Source organism: Triturus cristatus, chromosome 9, assembly GCF_964204655.1.
Source record: "Triturus cristatus chromosome 9, aTriCri1.1, whole genome shotgun sequence".
In the NCBI taxonomy this organism is placed as follows: Eukaryota; Metazoa; Chordata; class Amphibia; order Caudata; family Salamandridae; genus Triturus; species Triturus cristatus.
Genome location: NC_140592.1, coordinates 529792187 through 529807850, shown reverse-complemented (window position 1 = coordinate 529807850; position 15664 = coordinate 529792187). Strand labels below are relative to the sequence as shown.

Sequence of the window (15664 nt, the reverse complement as noted above, 5' to 3'; positions counted from 1 at the left end):
TTATTCAGAAATCATCTGGAATATTGTCCCCACCCAGTCATGAGAAGCTTAGCTACCCGGAGCATGTGAGTACCCAAGGGTCAAACTTCTCTAAACCAGCTGTAATTACTAAAGACTTCTCTTGCACTATGACAATGACTTGTCAGGCCTCACCTGATGTTTTGTGCTTACTTATTGATATCTCGTCTGCTGAATGGTGCCAACGCAGTAGTTAGACTTTGCTAGTAGTACTGCAGGTAGACATTAAATAAAGGTTTTCACCTGGAATAATGGGCCGAGTCACAGAAGCATTTCACAATTTTGGAAGTAGTACCCAAGGAGTACTCTTTTATGTAGTCTTACACGCCTTTGTATTTTGGCTCTGAAACATCCAACTCCTTATTCGTAAAACTGCAAATAAGGCAAAGTTATATTTATACTAATTGTATATGAATATTCCCGGAATATTTAATGCCAGTTTAGTTGTTTAAGGGACAATTCACAAAGGCATGAAGGAGCGCGTAAAAGAGTACTACAGCACAAACTCCAAATTGCCTTTATGAATAGGCCATACTGTGAATGCGCAGAGGCTCCTTGGGACCTGACCTGGGGTACTGCGTACGCTCATTTGCGAGATATTCTCAAGTAAATTGTGGCCACTCGGGTGCAGGGTTTTTCCTGGAGTACTGTGCTCATCCAGTCAAAAGGAGTACCGCAGTCATTCAATAATGAGACCTCACCTGAAGTATTGTTCCCACTTATTCATGAGATATCACCAGGCTTTTTGCCCCATTCTGGATTCTACTGCACCACACCCTGAGATGAGGCACAGCCTACGTATGGGTATTGGGGGTTTCTCTAGCACAAACTGGGCACTAGTCAACCATATGAATAGATCTAGCAGGACAACTGAATTAGAATGGGTTAAGTTTTTACACTCACATTTGAATTACAACCCAGGCATGGATACGAAACCCGTCACTGACAATATAAGTACAGTGGAGGACAACAAGAATACTGACATATTTGTAACTGAAACTCAAGTATGTAAACTCATTAAGAAACAGAGTTCTAATGGTGCCCCTGGCCCAAACAGGATTCTAGCTGTCTTCTATAAGGAGAATGTGCTAATTTGGTCCAGTTACCTAACTCCAGTATTCTATCAAGCTTTGCAAACATTGACCACCCCTGAGTCCTGGAAGGGTTCAATAATTTCACCCATCTCTAAAAGCAGGGAGTGGTCCCAACCAGCTAACTACAGATTAATTACGCTGCAAGACATTGAAGCTAAGCTCTTTGCATCAATTCTCCTCAAAGAATTAACAGAGTGGGCAACAGATAAGCACTTAATCCCGCCGAACCAATCAGGTTTTATACAAGCACAAGGGACAGCAACTAATATTTTAATACTGGGAATATTAATATAAAAATATAAAAAGTGAAACAACAATCACTATATCTATGTTTCGTGGATTTTAAATCTGCTTTTGACTGTGTGGATAGGCACATTTTATGGAAGAAATTGGATAACTACGGTATTAGTACTGGTCTTTTAAAAGCAATCCAATTATTATATTCCGAGACATGGACTAGGGTTTGACTAGGTAATGGTTCACAGCTTTCTGGAAGAATTAATACATCCCAAGGTTTAAAGCAAGGTTGTGTTTTAGCACCGTATTTATTTACTTTATTTTTATCCAACCTTACGGAAGCGTTGGACAGCGAGTTGGCCCACCCACCGAAACTGGCAGATAAACAAATTTCAAATGTATTATATGCCGACAATGTTGTTTTGCTTAGTAAGACAAAGATAGGGCTGCAGCGACTTATAAACAAAATATCTATGTACCCAATTAAGAATAAGATGGTAATAAATTAAACAAAAACTAAAGTAATGGAAGTCAGCAATAGGGTATTGACCCACAGTAAATATAAATGGTATCTTCAAATGCGGCAGTTAGAAAAAGTGAAATGCTATAAATACCATGGTATACTGTTTGACGAGATTGGCTCTTTTTCACAACATAAAATAGAGATGAAAAAAAGAAGTAACAGTTAATGAGGGGCCTTTCGTTCACTACATAGTTCTCTGGGAGGACCAACCTATCTGCCACTACTATAGGTAATAAAAACGAAATTGCTCCCTAGCCTTACCTATGGAAGTGAAGTTCTTTGCGGTACATACTCTATAATATTGAATAACGCTATAACAAAAACTTTCAAATCTTTGTTTTGACTTCCGGCTAATGCATCGCCAGCCCAGATTCGGCTGGAATTTGGCTTTTGCAACCAGCAAATCGCAAGGATGGGTTAATATGTAAAAGTATGGAAACAAATTAAAACCAACATTTATAACCCAATGTGCTGTCTTCTTTGGCAAGAGTTGCAACTGAATCACACTTCTGACTTTCATAAATATCTTTACATGGCATTGAGAGAATTGTCAATACACAAGATATGGGAAATGTCGCTGACACCACATTCTTTTAAGAAAATAATTAATAAATCAACAAAACATTTATCCCTTCTGAAAAATAAAGAATTTTTTATTAAGCGAACACATGCCTGGAGGAAAGTGAATGAATACATGATTCTTAAAGTTCAACCATATCTAGAAATACCTTGGACAGTACAAAGCAAAAATATATTTATGAAAGCAAGATTTGGCAACCTGCCAGGACTAATGCATGCAATGCCTTGGCCGATTCCCTGCAGATTATGCAATCATTGGGAAGACAATATTATTCATTTGGTTTGCGTATGTGCATCAATTAAGGTTGGAAGTATGAGATATTTGAAGAATTGTTTTATTGATAGAGGTGTGCGAACATGTAGACAAGCTGTTATAGTTTGCTTTAAACCAATGGACATAATAATGAATGCTAATTTTACCAAATTTCTGATACTGGCAAAAAAAAAACTCGATTCCAGTGATTTGAGCATAGTAAATTTGGAAGTTTCTAATAGCTCGGGACGAGCTACTAATCATTTCTACTATAAAATTTGCCTCGTTGTCTTGTAAAAATGATTGACTAAATTAATGTATATAATGTATTCTCTAGTATGAGCTGTGGAAATTGCCTGGTTAAGGTTACTATGGATTTTAGATTCATTGAAATGTTTTAATGGGTGTGTATTGACGATTTTTCTAATTGTAAAATTTTAATTAATCATGCAATAAAACTATTATTACACAGTAGACTTTCTGAAGAAGACCCCGCTACACTTATATAAACTGTAAGAATGAGCTTTCTTGCCAGAATTATATTCTGATGAGACACAAGCTGCATTGATACTTCAGGCAGATGGTGCACCGAGATCATTAGGTCATAAGCAGTCACAGATCTCTCTGGTGACATTTTGCAGCTCCACTCTGGAGATACACAAGACTATGAGTGTGAGCTTATAGAAAAAAACCTCAGCAGACAATTGTCCGTCTGTATTAGCTAATGGAAAGAACATGAACAGATGCTTCATAATTTAATATCTGACATTCTTTTCAGACCAGATCTCTGAAAACCAATTTGAGCTTATAAAATAGAATGCATTGAGTTGCACGCACATTATTCTTTGAAAATGATCTTGTGATGGGGACCAGGTTTGTGTTACATTTTGAAGACGTGCTAGCAGTAAAGTGCTTTTCTCCGTTAGGACTTGGTCTTCGAATAAACACTATTATGTGTTTTTATATGGGTCTCGTTAGGAGTAGGATGGTGTTGGAAATCTTAGTGGAATTCCTTGCAAAGTCGAAAGTCAGTAATGTTCATTTTTCATCAGTGCAAATAAAGATTTTTCAGGGCAAACTTAAAGGAGGGAAAAAGTGGACTGAGTGGGGTTAATGTTATTTTACATTAAGAAAGGGGGGCATATGTACAACAAAATGTTGGAGCTGCGCCAAATTTGGCAGCGCCGCGCTCCAACATTTTAAAACACAGGGATGCGCCGTATTTACTACAATACGGTGCACCACTGTGTTTTCCCTAGCACTGGCACTAAAATTGCAGTCTAGAGCCAATGCAAGCACCCTTGCTTCCTAGTGCAAGTTTGCCAGCGTTGCAGGGAATGATTGTTTATATGCAGGAAGGGACACCTTAAACAATCCATTATTTCTATTTGTTACTTCTAGAAAATCGTCATTATTTAATGATTGTTTATGTGCAGGAAAGTACACCGTCCTGCACATAAACCTTATATACTTTATATGTGTACTACAGAATGCAGCACACATAGACAAAGCAAAAACGAGGAGAAATAAAAGCATTTCTCCTCGTGCGCCATTCTAACATCTGCTCTTGCATGTCGTTAGTTTTTGGCGCTACCACAGATTTACACTTCATTGTAAATCTGGGACAGCGTCAACAAGTAATGGGTGCTGTGGTGGAAAGTTTGCAGCAGCACTCATTGCACACCCCTTTCACACAAATACCGGCGTAAAAGGGTCACATATTTACAAAGTGCCATTTTGTAAATATAGTCCGGGCATACCGCCATGTGAACGTAAAAAAAAAAGACGTTCCTGTGGCGTAATGCCCTTGTCAATACGCTCCATTGATTTACAGACAAATTTGATACTAGTTCATAAGCTGAAGAACTCTGAAACATTGTTCAAGGAGCAGAACATCCCATTATTCTTCTCATAGGTAGTCCGGGTGTGGTTGTAAACTTTACAGACGTTCTGCAATTCTTATATTTGTGATTGAAAAATATGGGATACATTCAAGTCAATTACATAATCGCAAAAAAAACCTGCTGAGATACAGGTGACTAAGCATTCAAGCCCTACCATAACTGATTATCAAAGGTAGAGATAGTAAGAGCTCTATGTACCTGTAAACAGCAGGATGCAAGTACTCCCTTGTCGGATGCAAAAATCCTTACAACTCTCTAAGAATGCTCACGGAAATATGCTTAGGACTGTGGTATGACCACCCTGCATCAACGCAAGGACTAGTTCTATTCTTTCTCTGTCTCCCTGCTTCCCGCTAACAGTATTTCAATGTAAAACTTTGTTTCCGCAATGTATATGACTTCACCTGCTTCTGTAAACTTGTATGCTTTTGATGAATCCTTGTCATTATGCAGAGCACGCCATTGTTTATCTGAGCAGGTCTAGTCTCTATAAATATTCCCAAGAAAAAAATTAAACTAATCTGGTCTTTGACTAGGAACATTATTCTATGGCCCTTGGTTAAAGCACCTCTTGATTCCTAAGAATGGAGGTTTGTTTTGCTACCCTCTCCCCCCTCCTTACTATGGTTCCTGCACTTACAAAATGTACCAGTACTTTATTATATCTTACCTTGAAATAAACAGGAATGGTATTCTTCTGATATGTGATGCGATGGAATGAAGGAATAAAACAAGTATAAAGTACAAATATAAAGTACTCTTTATTGCAGGAACTTCTCAACAGTTTTGGTATATGTGCCAAAGCATCAAAAGTGTCTTTCTCAAGGGTACTCTTAAAATGTTATGTTTACAAATCAGTGCGTAGTATGCTCGGTAGCCCAACTAGTTGAGTGTCCAGCCAGTGACCAGGTAATCACAGGCTCCTGTAAATGGTGTCTCAGCTTTTTATCCTTCTGAAGATGTTAACATAGGGCTATTGTTTGGGCAATAGTAATACCTATCCTTAAACTAGGAAGTGTTTGTGCTACAAAATAGCTATTGTAATATATGACTCCGGTTAGAGGAGTTCTTGGGAGAAGAGAAAGAGAAAAAAAGAGCAAGAAATGTGAAAAAAAGAGAGTAAGAATAGGGGGAAGAGGGAGAGACAGTCGTAGAGTAGGGAAGTGAGCGAGACAGCAAGAGACGGAGCTAAAGAAAGTGATGAAAAGAGAAAATCAGGTGAAGTAGTAAGAATGATAGAAAGAAAGAGACAGAATAGAGACAGTGAGGGAGCGAGATCTATTAATTTATTTGTTAAGAGTTTTGGGAATGGGTTCTTGTTACCTTTTGATTACTTCAGGGCTCCTAATATGTAAACCTGATATTCATTACGGTTTAAAGAAGGGGGGCCGAGGATGCAGGGGTGCCTTCACACATCGGAATTTCTTTACCGGAGCTGGTCGCGGGAAGGGTGACCCTTTGAGATGAGGCTACAGGCTTCTTTGTGGAGTCCAGGAGAGGTCAGCAACTGATGGTTTCGAGGTCAGGATCACTGGGGAGACTTCACAGGACAGGTGGGCCACTCATACTCAAGCCATGGGCGTCGGGTGCAGAGAGGGTAAGAGTCACGGTTCCAGCTCGATCCGTAATCCTTGGAGTTGGTTTCTTGTGGACAGGACTGCTGTCCTCGGGAGATCTGGTCTTTGTGCAGGCAGTCTTCCTCAGGTTTCTGGAAGTTGCTGGCTGCAGGACAGGCATCGTCTTCTTGCAGAGTCTTTAAAGCTAGAGACAGACCGTTAGGGCTGGGGCCAAGTCAGTAGTTGTTTTAAGGATTTGCTGCATAGCATCTTCTTTGTCCTTTCTTTTAGGTTGCCGGAATCTGAGGATCAAGTTCCAGGGCTGCCCCATAATACATAATTTATGGGCATCACAGGTACTGGCAAGTAGTAGCCAATGGCTACTTACCTTTAGGGTGACTACACCCTTTGTATGTCCCCTCTTTTTGCAGAGAGGGCATCCACTGGCTAAAGTCCTTCCATCCAATATGGAGGATTTTCTAAGAAGGGGGTCACCTTGGTCTGGGACACTTAGGGGATGGTTCTGGCAGAGAGGGGGCACACCTCACCTGCTTACTAATTGTTCTGCTGACCTTGCTGTCAAAAGTGGGACTTGGTAAGAGGGGCGGGCATCTCCACTGGCTGGAGAGGATCTGGATAGCACAATAAAGGGCAGGAAGCCTTTGAGGCTCACCACCTTTAAGGCTGTTCCTGCTTGGTGGTAGCAGGCTTTGTTCCTGACCCACAAGATCACAAGGGCTCCCACCTCAGGGGGTCAGAAACATGTCTGAGGGTGGCAGGCTGGTGCAGACCAGTCAGCTGTACACTAGGGAGTTGGTCGTTTTTTTTAGGGGGCAACTCTAAGATGTCCTCTGAGTGCATTTTCTAATAAATCCAGCATTGGTATCAGTGTGAGTTTATTATGTTGAGATGTTTTATGCCAAACGTCTTAGCATTCAGTAACGCCATCATGGAGCTGTGGAATTTGTAATTACAAACTCCCAGTCCATGTACTCAATATGGCTTCACAGCACTTTTAATGTCTAAGAAATTACTTAGACACTGTAGCGGCATATTGTTCCTACAGCTATGCCCTCACCTGTTGTATAGTGCTACCTGCCTTAGCGCTGTGAGGCCTGCTAGAGGGGTGACTAACCTGTGCCACAGGTTGTTTTTGTAGCCATGGCACTCTGGAATGTGTGCCTATCAGCACCAAAATACACAGTCTGCAATGGCAGTGTATATGTGTTGGGCCTCTGAAGGTGGCACAATAAATGCTGCAGCCCTTAGAGACCCTCTCTCGTCACAAGGCCCTTGGTTCCAGTGTTACCTTTCACATGGGATTTATGTAAACCAGAGGTGTGCCAATTGTGGAACAAAGGTAGTTTTGGGACAGAACACAGGCACTGGGAACCTGATTGGCAGGGACCCATTGCACATTCAGTCAAAGTGCATCAGAAATCAGGCACAAAATGGGGGGTAACCATGCAAAAATGGGCACTTTCCTACAATCTTCGATTTATGTTTGCTCAGATGAAAACCCACAATCATATGGAGCAACATTAACACACTTTTATGGCTCTGCCTGGGTTTGTAACATACATCAATTATATCAATCTAGATGAACGTAAAATCATTGACGCACAGAAAAGACACACTGAATCAAGCAACCAAAATCAAAGGGTGGCAGTACGGTATCACACACCCCTTGACACTGTAGGGGGTAACAAACTAAGTCACACAACCTTGACGGTATCAAAGGAAGTGTCATCTCATGCCCTTTGGCCTTAAATGGAATCTTCAATAAAGGCATCACAGACATCACATTAAAATATCAAAAGATGAAGGGCAGAATTGTAAATAACTAAGCCACTGACATTTGCTTGAGGGTACATTAGAGTCTTTTGTTTTTTACCCACTGCGCCACTCTAGATGGGCAAAACCCATAAGTAAATCAGTCTTGGTCCTGCCCCAGTAGAAACACTGGAGCCAAAAACGCTAGGTGAAATGCGCTCTTCAAATTAAGACATTCAATACCAGACAATTTCTAGTTATATTGTGTCTTATCACTGAGCTGCACAGTGAGCACAGGGCCCTACTCTGGACATACTCACTGCACTTAGGGTGTCACATTCAAACAGTCTGATGGAATGGGTGAAATTCTTGAGAAAGGTTTAGCATTTGGTTGAGCCACGTTCCAGTCCATCGTTTCGTTACTCACTGTGCCACCTCATACAAGAAAGAACCTCCATATGCAGGTCAGTCAGAAATAACTCCATTGACTCCCCCTGGATTGTGCGCAATACAAGTATTTGGAACTCCCTTGACAACTATTTTGCCACCACTAAACCACCGTAAAATCCTACTAGGAGACCCACTCCCCACATTCCTGTACACTTACCCTCTCTTATCTATATACAAACACTAGAAGTAGCTAGAATTGATAACATCACCTCCTAAAACATTGAGCCTGATCCCTAGCTATTGTATAATATACACCTCCGAAACATACCTGCATCTACGTGCTCTAAGATCTCCTTGGCTTGCGTCCACCTATACAGGTTTTCTAAATCTATACCTACTAGCGTTCCTTCCTTCTTTCTTTATTTTACTCCTACCAATTCATTATACCTCATACCATATTTTTTATGGGTCTGTTTAGATACCATATGTTATTTTGCTCTCATTTGTCACCTGTTACCTGGATTTTGCTCTGTATACTAGACCTTCCTGTCACAATCAACCCTTCAGGGGTCTATGTATCAGAACTGTGCTTTTTAACCTCATCACTGCGCATGACGGAGTGGTTCCGTCATGCGCGTCGGTCGCGCTGTGCGCATGACGGAACCACTCCGTCACGGCCCCGCCCGCGCAGCGAACCTTCAGCACGGCGCGGTAATCGGCGCCGTGCTGAAGGGGTTAAAATGGACCGTGCCGTATATTATTGTTCTTTTCTCCCTGTTTATTTGTTTGTAAGAAATGCACAATAAAATCCACCTGAAATGAAAGAAATAACTCCATTCACGTGGGTAAAACATCATATATAAAATGTTCAATTACGCCTACATCTGACTAATACGATTGCAGTCACTCTGGCATTAAAGCCTGTACAAGATGCATTCATCGGAATTAAAACATAGGGCCGCAAAGCAATTCACAGAGAGTGCAGCAGCAATTGTGACCTCTCAGCCATTTAAAAAAATGCTACGTAAAGATTTTTTTGCCGACCTTTTCAGTCACATCATGGCTCTCTCACAGACATCAGAAATGTGAATAAAATTTGGGGCTGTGACTTTAATACCATTTTCTTGCAAACTACCACTGCAAACTACCACTTTAACTGTTGTTTCATCTGCTATCAGCCTGTTAGGGTATGGATGAGGAGTATTCCATTTACATTTTTCAAATGTATTTATTGATATGTCATTTTATTTATGTATTTTATTATTTATTATTTTATTTAGAAAGTCATTTAAATCAAATCAAATCATGATATTGGTGTTTTTAAAGCAATCCTTATGCTATGGATTCACTGTTTATTTGCAGGGAAAAAAACTTCTTTCGTTTCTTTTATTTCAAAGTATTTTATTATTTTTTTTTATAAACAGATACATTAGCATTTCTGTTACGAGGTTAGCCAAACGTAATTTGTATTGCAGTGATTACAGGTACTTTGAAATATATGTTTAGCTAATCCCCTCTACATTGACTTGCTTGGAAATTAGGCAAAGGATGATAGAAAGAAAGAAGCAGGAAAGAAAGGGGTGAAAGGAGGATACAAGAGAGGTTCTGTAGCAATGAGGCTTATTGGGCTTATAGCTAGGCCTGGACGAAAATTTCGTTCCGTTCGCGGAAATTGCGATAATCTGACATTTTCGCGTTCCGCGGAGAGCGCGAATATGTCAAAATTTACGGTTTCCGCAGCTTGGCGATAATTTGTTTCTTGCTCGCGCTGTAAAATAATACATTCTCGCGCACGCGCGATCGCCTTACCTGAATCCCTGCGTTCGCCGACAAGTTTTCTTGATCCGGTCGCGTTCTCCATGAGATGTTGTATTGTTTTTAGCCATTTGCGCTGTCTCGCGACAGTTCGCGCCCGCAGTGACGTCATGCGTCGTGCAATCACGTCTTTCTTCTCGCGATCATGCACCGCGAGACAACTCAAAACAAGATGGCCACGCCCGCAAGCAACCACATGGGTAAGTTGTTATGTTATGTTACAGCGTTCTTTTATAGCGCACGGCTACTCGAAAAGAGTGTCCCGGCGCTTTCCACCTGCATCTCAGAATAAAAATAACACAACACAGCAAAAAAAATGAGAAAAGAACTGAAACTGAAGCAATAAGAACAGCCTAAAGATTAAAAAGCCAGGTCTTCAGGCTCTTCCTGAACTGGAACAAATTGACAGTGCTGCGCAGCGAAAGAGGAAGCGAGTTCCACAGCTGTGGGGCTTTGCAGCTGAAAGAGCGCCCTCCCGTGCGGGCCTTCCTCACCCGAGGGACCACCGCTTTGTAAAGGGATTCCGAGCGCAAGGAGCGGACTGGTCGATAGAAGGCTAGTCTCCGCCGCAGGTATCCAGCCCCTGATCCAAACAGGGCTTTGTGCATCAGAGTCAGGGATTTAAACTGGATCCGCTTCCGGACAGGCAGCCAATGTAGCGCCTGAAGCAGCCCGGAAGCTCGGGCTCGTCTACGCAGGCCAAAGATAGCCCGGGCGGCAGAGTTCTGTACCACCTGTAGGCGCTGAACTAGGTAATCAGGGAGGCCAAGGAAGAGGGCATTAGCATAATCAAGCCTCGAACCGACGAGAGCCTGCACAGTAATACGCCTGTGCTCCTCAGACAGCAGGGGCAGGAATTTACGAAGCATTTTCAAAATTCCATAACAGGTGCCAGCCAGACCCAAAATGTGTGTTCGCAGCGATAGCTGGTTGTCCAGCTTGACACCCAGGTTTTTAGCCACCAAGGAAGACTGTGCAGGAGGGCTCATGTCGGACGGCCACCAATGCTGCCACTCCGGATCGACACCGCAACCAAAAAACAGAACCTCGGACTTGCTCGAGTTGGCCCTTAGACTGTTCCGTTGGAACCAGTCAAAGACCAATGTAAGACAGTCCCGAATTCTCCCTCCATCAAACTCCTGGTCTTTCCCGCATGTGAAGAGGAGTTGCGTGTCGTCGGCGTAAGAGATGATCTGGGCCCCATATGCTTCCACCAAGGCCGCCAAAGGGGACATAAAGATGTTAAACAACGTGGGGCTCAACACAGATCCCTGTGGAACCCCAACTCCCAATGGCGGCATCTCGGCAGAGCTCTGGGAAACCCAGACCGTCTGGCGGCGGCCTTCAAGGAAGGATGTAAACCACCTGAGCGCCGTCCCCCTAAGGCCGATGTCATAAAGCCTCGCTAAGAGCGCCCTGTGGGGGACGGTGTCGAAGGCCGCCGATAGATCTAACATGACCAGCATCGCCCTCCCGCCGACATCAAGAGTCTCCCTGATGATCTCAGTGACCTCTAGCAATGCCGTTTCCGTACTAAAATTAGGACGGAAACCGGATTGAGATGGATGGAGCAGATTGTTAGCTTCCAGAAAGCGCGACAGGACACCGTGGACGTGTTTTTCCGTGATCTTCGTGAGGGCCGGAAGAAGTGAAATTGGCCTATAATTGGCCAGAACCTCGACGTCGAGACCCGGTTTCTTTAGGAGGGGGATCACCATCGCTCTCTTCCAAGAGCTGGGGACCCTCCCCTCCCTCAGCGAGGCGTTGAGGATGGGATTAACCAGCGGATTCACCACCTCCGCCATCCCAGCCAAAAATTTGGCGGGGCAGGGGTCAAGTGGCGAGCCAGATTTCAAATTGGCCAACAGCTGCCTGGACACATCGCTGGAAACAGCAGGAAAATCAGACAGCACCGCCGTCGGTGTGTGCGGAAATCCGCACCCAGCCCCAGTTGGCGACCCGCAACCATGCAGAAAATCTCGCGAACATGCGGGAAAAAAACTTCTGCATCTTCGCGATATTTCCGCTTGTTTGCGATAATTTTAAACATTTTCGCGATAATTTGCGAAAGTTAATTTCGCAAATTCCGCCCACCCCTACTTATAGCCATGTGACAAAGCCAACACCCCACCAGTCAGCCTGCGGCAGGATTGGTAGTCCTGTAAGGCCCCCCAATGCCTCTTTGGTCCATGGTGGTAACATTCCAACTCGCTCGCCCCCCACCCCCGAGGGGGAGGGGAGGAGGGAGTCGGGATGGATTCAACGGGGTTCGTAGGAGTCTAGGTGCGTGTCGAGTGACTTATACATCCCCCTAGTTGCTGGCCTCCATGGTGAGTTTTGTAGAGCAATGTTATCTGCACCTCTGAGGTGTGTCACCCAGTTGACCCAGCCTTTGTATGAGGTCTTAGTTGTGTCCTTCCAGTTGGTCAAGACCATTCTTCCTGCTGCGGTCAGAAGCAGGTCTAGTAGGTCTTTGTCATGCTCTGATCTTAGTCCTGTGGTCATGAATGCGGTGGCGAGAGAGAAAAAGCTATTAGTGTGCAGCCCAGTGCTTTATTTATGAAACCAAAGATTTTCTCCCAGAACGTTTTGAGTGATGGGCAATAGTAGATAAGATGTGCTAGGTCCCCCTTTTCCTTGCTACAGTTCCAGCATAGACCATCTTCCCTGAGGCCTAGTGAGAATAATCGAGCGGGGGTCCAGAAAGCCTTGTGGAGAATTTTGTTTGTGATAGTACCGGGGAGATTTTATTCCGTGAGGCAGAGGTCCATAATATAGCCAGTTCTTGCTCATTAAGTGAGATATTGCCTTGTTTTACCCAATAGTTTGTCTTATCGCTAAGTTTGGTAGAGTTTGGGCGTAGAAGACATTCGGAGTTCTGCAACTTCCTGAAAATCAAAACAGCCCTATACAAAGCCAAACTATCGCCCACCACACCGTCAATCCCACAGTATATGGCAAAGATCAACAGACTAGGTCACCAGGTATCACACCTCTACAAACTTCTACGCCCAAGCTCTACCAAACTTAACGATAAGACAAAAAAAACTTCTTTCAAACAACCAAACTGTAAATCTACGACTTACACAGGAAGCTGCATGGAATATTTTGTACTTGAGGGATTAATTGAGGATTGACATGTAATGCCGCTTGCCCCATTCACGGGTGACCTATTGTATTCTCAGTATACTGTAAGGACTTTGACTTAGTCTTCTTCAGCCATTGGCTTCTTTGCCTCAGGAACCTTCAGCACTTTTCTTGAGACATTATGATTCACATCTTGGACCAGCCCATAGAATTATTTTATTGTCACCTTCAGTGGCGTAGCAAGGGGGTGTGGTTAACCGCCTAAGATGGCGGACGTGCTCTAAAATCGCTCCGTACCCTATTCCTCAGTTATCCTGGCCATCCTTCTATAAACCAGATTGAATTAGATCAGAGAAGTGTGGTGGGCCCTGTACAGCTTCGGGGGTCACATCGGCGTCCTTCATGGGGTGGTGGACGCTCGGATGCCGGTGCCGTGAACGGTGCTAGGCGCGGGGAGCCTGCAGCCTAGGCAGCCCAGATTTAGTGAGGGAGGTGGCCCTACTGGACAACTTGCAGTCCCGGAGCGGAGGCGGTGCCCGGTGGCCTGCGGTGAGGACTGGGCCAGGACTCGCCTGAAGTGCCTTGGACGCCCAGGGGGTGGGGGATGCCATAGACTTCGGCCGGCCTGCGGAGTCCGAGCGCAGGAATCGCAGGTGAGGTAAGCCAGAATCTGGGGCTTTGTTGCAGTGCGCGCAGATAGCACAGAGGTCAATCAGGCCTAGGCCGCCCCCTGAAGAAGAACCATGGCGGTGCTGTGAGGGGTGTCGCAGTGGCACGGCTGGCCTGTGAGCCCCACATCACTCTCCCTGGGGCGCAGCCTAAAAAGTTATGCATTACCAGCGACTCACGGGGGAGGTGGCACGAGGGTCGGCTCGGGCCCGGGCAGCCTCTCTCCTCATCTCCCCGAGGGGAGCCAAAATCCTCAAATTACTGGCTACAGGTGTCCCTCTTGCAAGCCGTGAAATATGGGGGGAGACATTTCAGAAGGACTATTGTTGTGCTTTGCCCCATGTCTGCACCCCCCCTGCCCCCCTGGGATTAGTTAAGCGCCGTAAGTCAGATCCTTTCCAGGCCACAGCCCGGTGTGCGCCAATCTGGGGTTGCGCTTAGACAGTCGCATTGGACCCGGCACTATAGCCCCAGCGAATGGAGGCCAATAGGAGCAGAGCCCCAGTGATATATTCAAGACCGATTTCCATGTTGGTTGGAGGGGGTGCCTGTGAGGCTCTAAGTTGGCGAGATTCCTCTATCGCCCCCTGCCTTCACCACAGCCAAAATCAAGATTACACCACATCGGGGGGATGAGGGGTGGGGGGCGGTATCGGGGCCGGGCCAGGATATCCCCTGGCTTTTAAGGCACAACTTCAATGCAGTGCTAGATGTTTCATTAAACCATTAGTACCCACCACTCACGCGCACAGCAGCATAATCCAAAGCGCAAGCTCTGTGTAGATGGCAGGAGCACTGGTCCCTGTCAGATGTGTGGCGAGCGAGTAACCCTGACTCTCGTATATATTCGTTCTACTCACCAATTCACAACCTGCACGTGCGACCAGATCGCATCCTGCCTCAACCGCATTGCTTCCATTGATCCAAGACACTGAGTACCTAGGGCACACACGCTCTGACCACAAACCCCAGTATTTGACAGTTAGCTGGGAGTGGAGGCCCCCCCGATCCCCACCTGGAGGCTGCAGCTTGCAGCGCTAGAAGATCCGACATTTTGTAGGAGCATCGCTGCTAGAGTACTTTGAGCGCAATGTGGGCACCACAGGCTCCCTGTCCACCGAGTGGAAGGCTTTCAAGGTGGTGACATGGGAGCGAGGCCTGGGCCTGAAATGAAACATACTTAAATAACTTGACACCTCCCTGGGTACCCTCGAGCGAAATCTACCTCCGACAGGAGCCCCTCTCGGTCACTCACCCTAAGGCCAAAGCGAAACTTGAAGCCATGCAAGCTGAATGACTCACACTTTTGGAAAGGTTTCAATGTCATAACTTCGTACACAGGCTGCAGCAGATAAGGCAGGTAGACTGCTTGCTTCCCTCATACGTCAAGAGCACCATCGCAGTCCAAAACACTCCATACGAGATGACTTGGGACTCATGCAAACACGCAGTTGAATATTCACTCACCATGACTTGCCACTACACTTCCCTTATGCACCCCAGGCTCATGGGACTCCTCAGCAAATCAGCACTTTCTTAGACGTGATTGACCTACCCACGCTGGCCCTCGATCATCGACTTACCTCAGACGCCCCATCACGGTGGACGAGGTGCAAGATGCACTGGCATCCCTGGCGTTGGGGAAGATGCCGGGACCAGACGGGCTCCCAACTGAGTTCTTTAAAACATATGCTTACACAATCGTACCGCACTTGCATGCCCTCTTTACCTCCGCAATCGACGGCTCAGCGCTTCCTCCTTCCTTA

General features: G+C 45.0%; 1 protein-coding gene across 1 annotated transcript in view; it reads left to right on the top strand.

Annotated features, from left to right (window-relative positions):
- The window catches only part of ANTXR2 (ANTXR cell adhesion molecule 2), a 670700-nt gene that overhangs the window by 141614 nt on the left and 513422 nt on the right, over nt 1-15664 (top strand). The gene's annotated exons all lie outside the window — the stretch shown is intronic.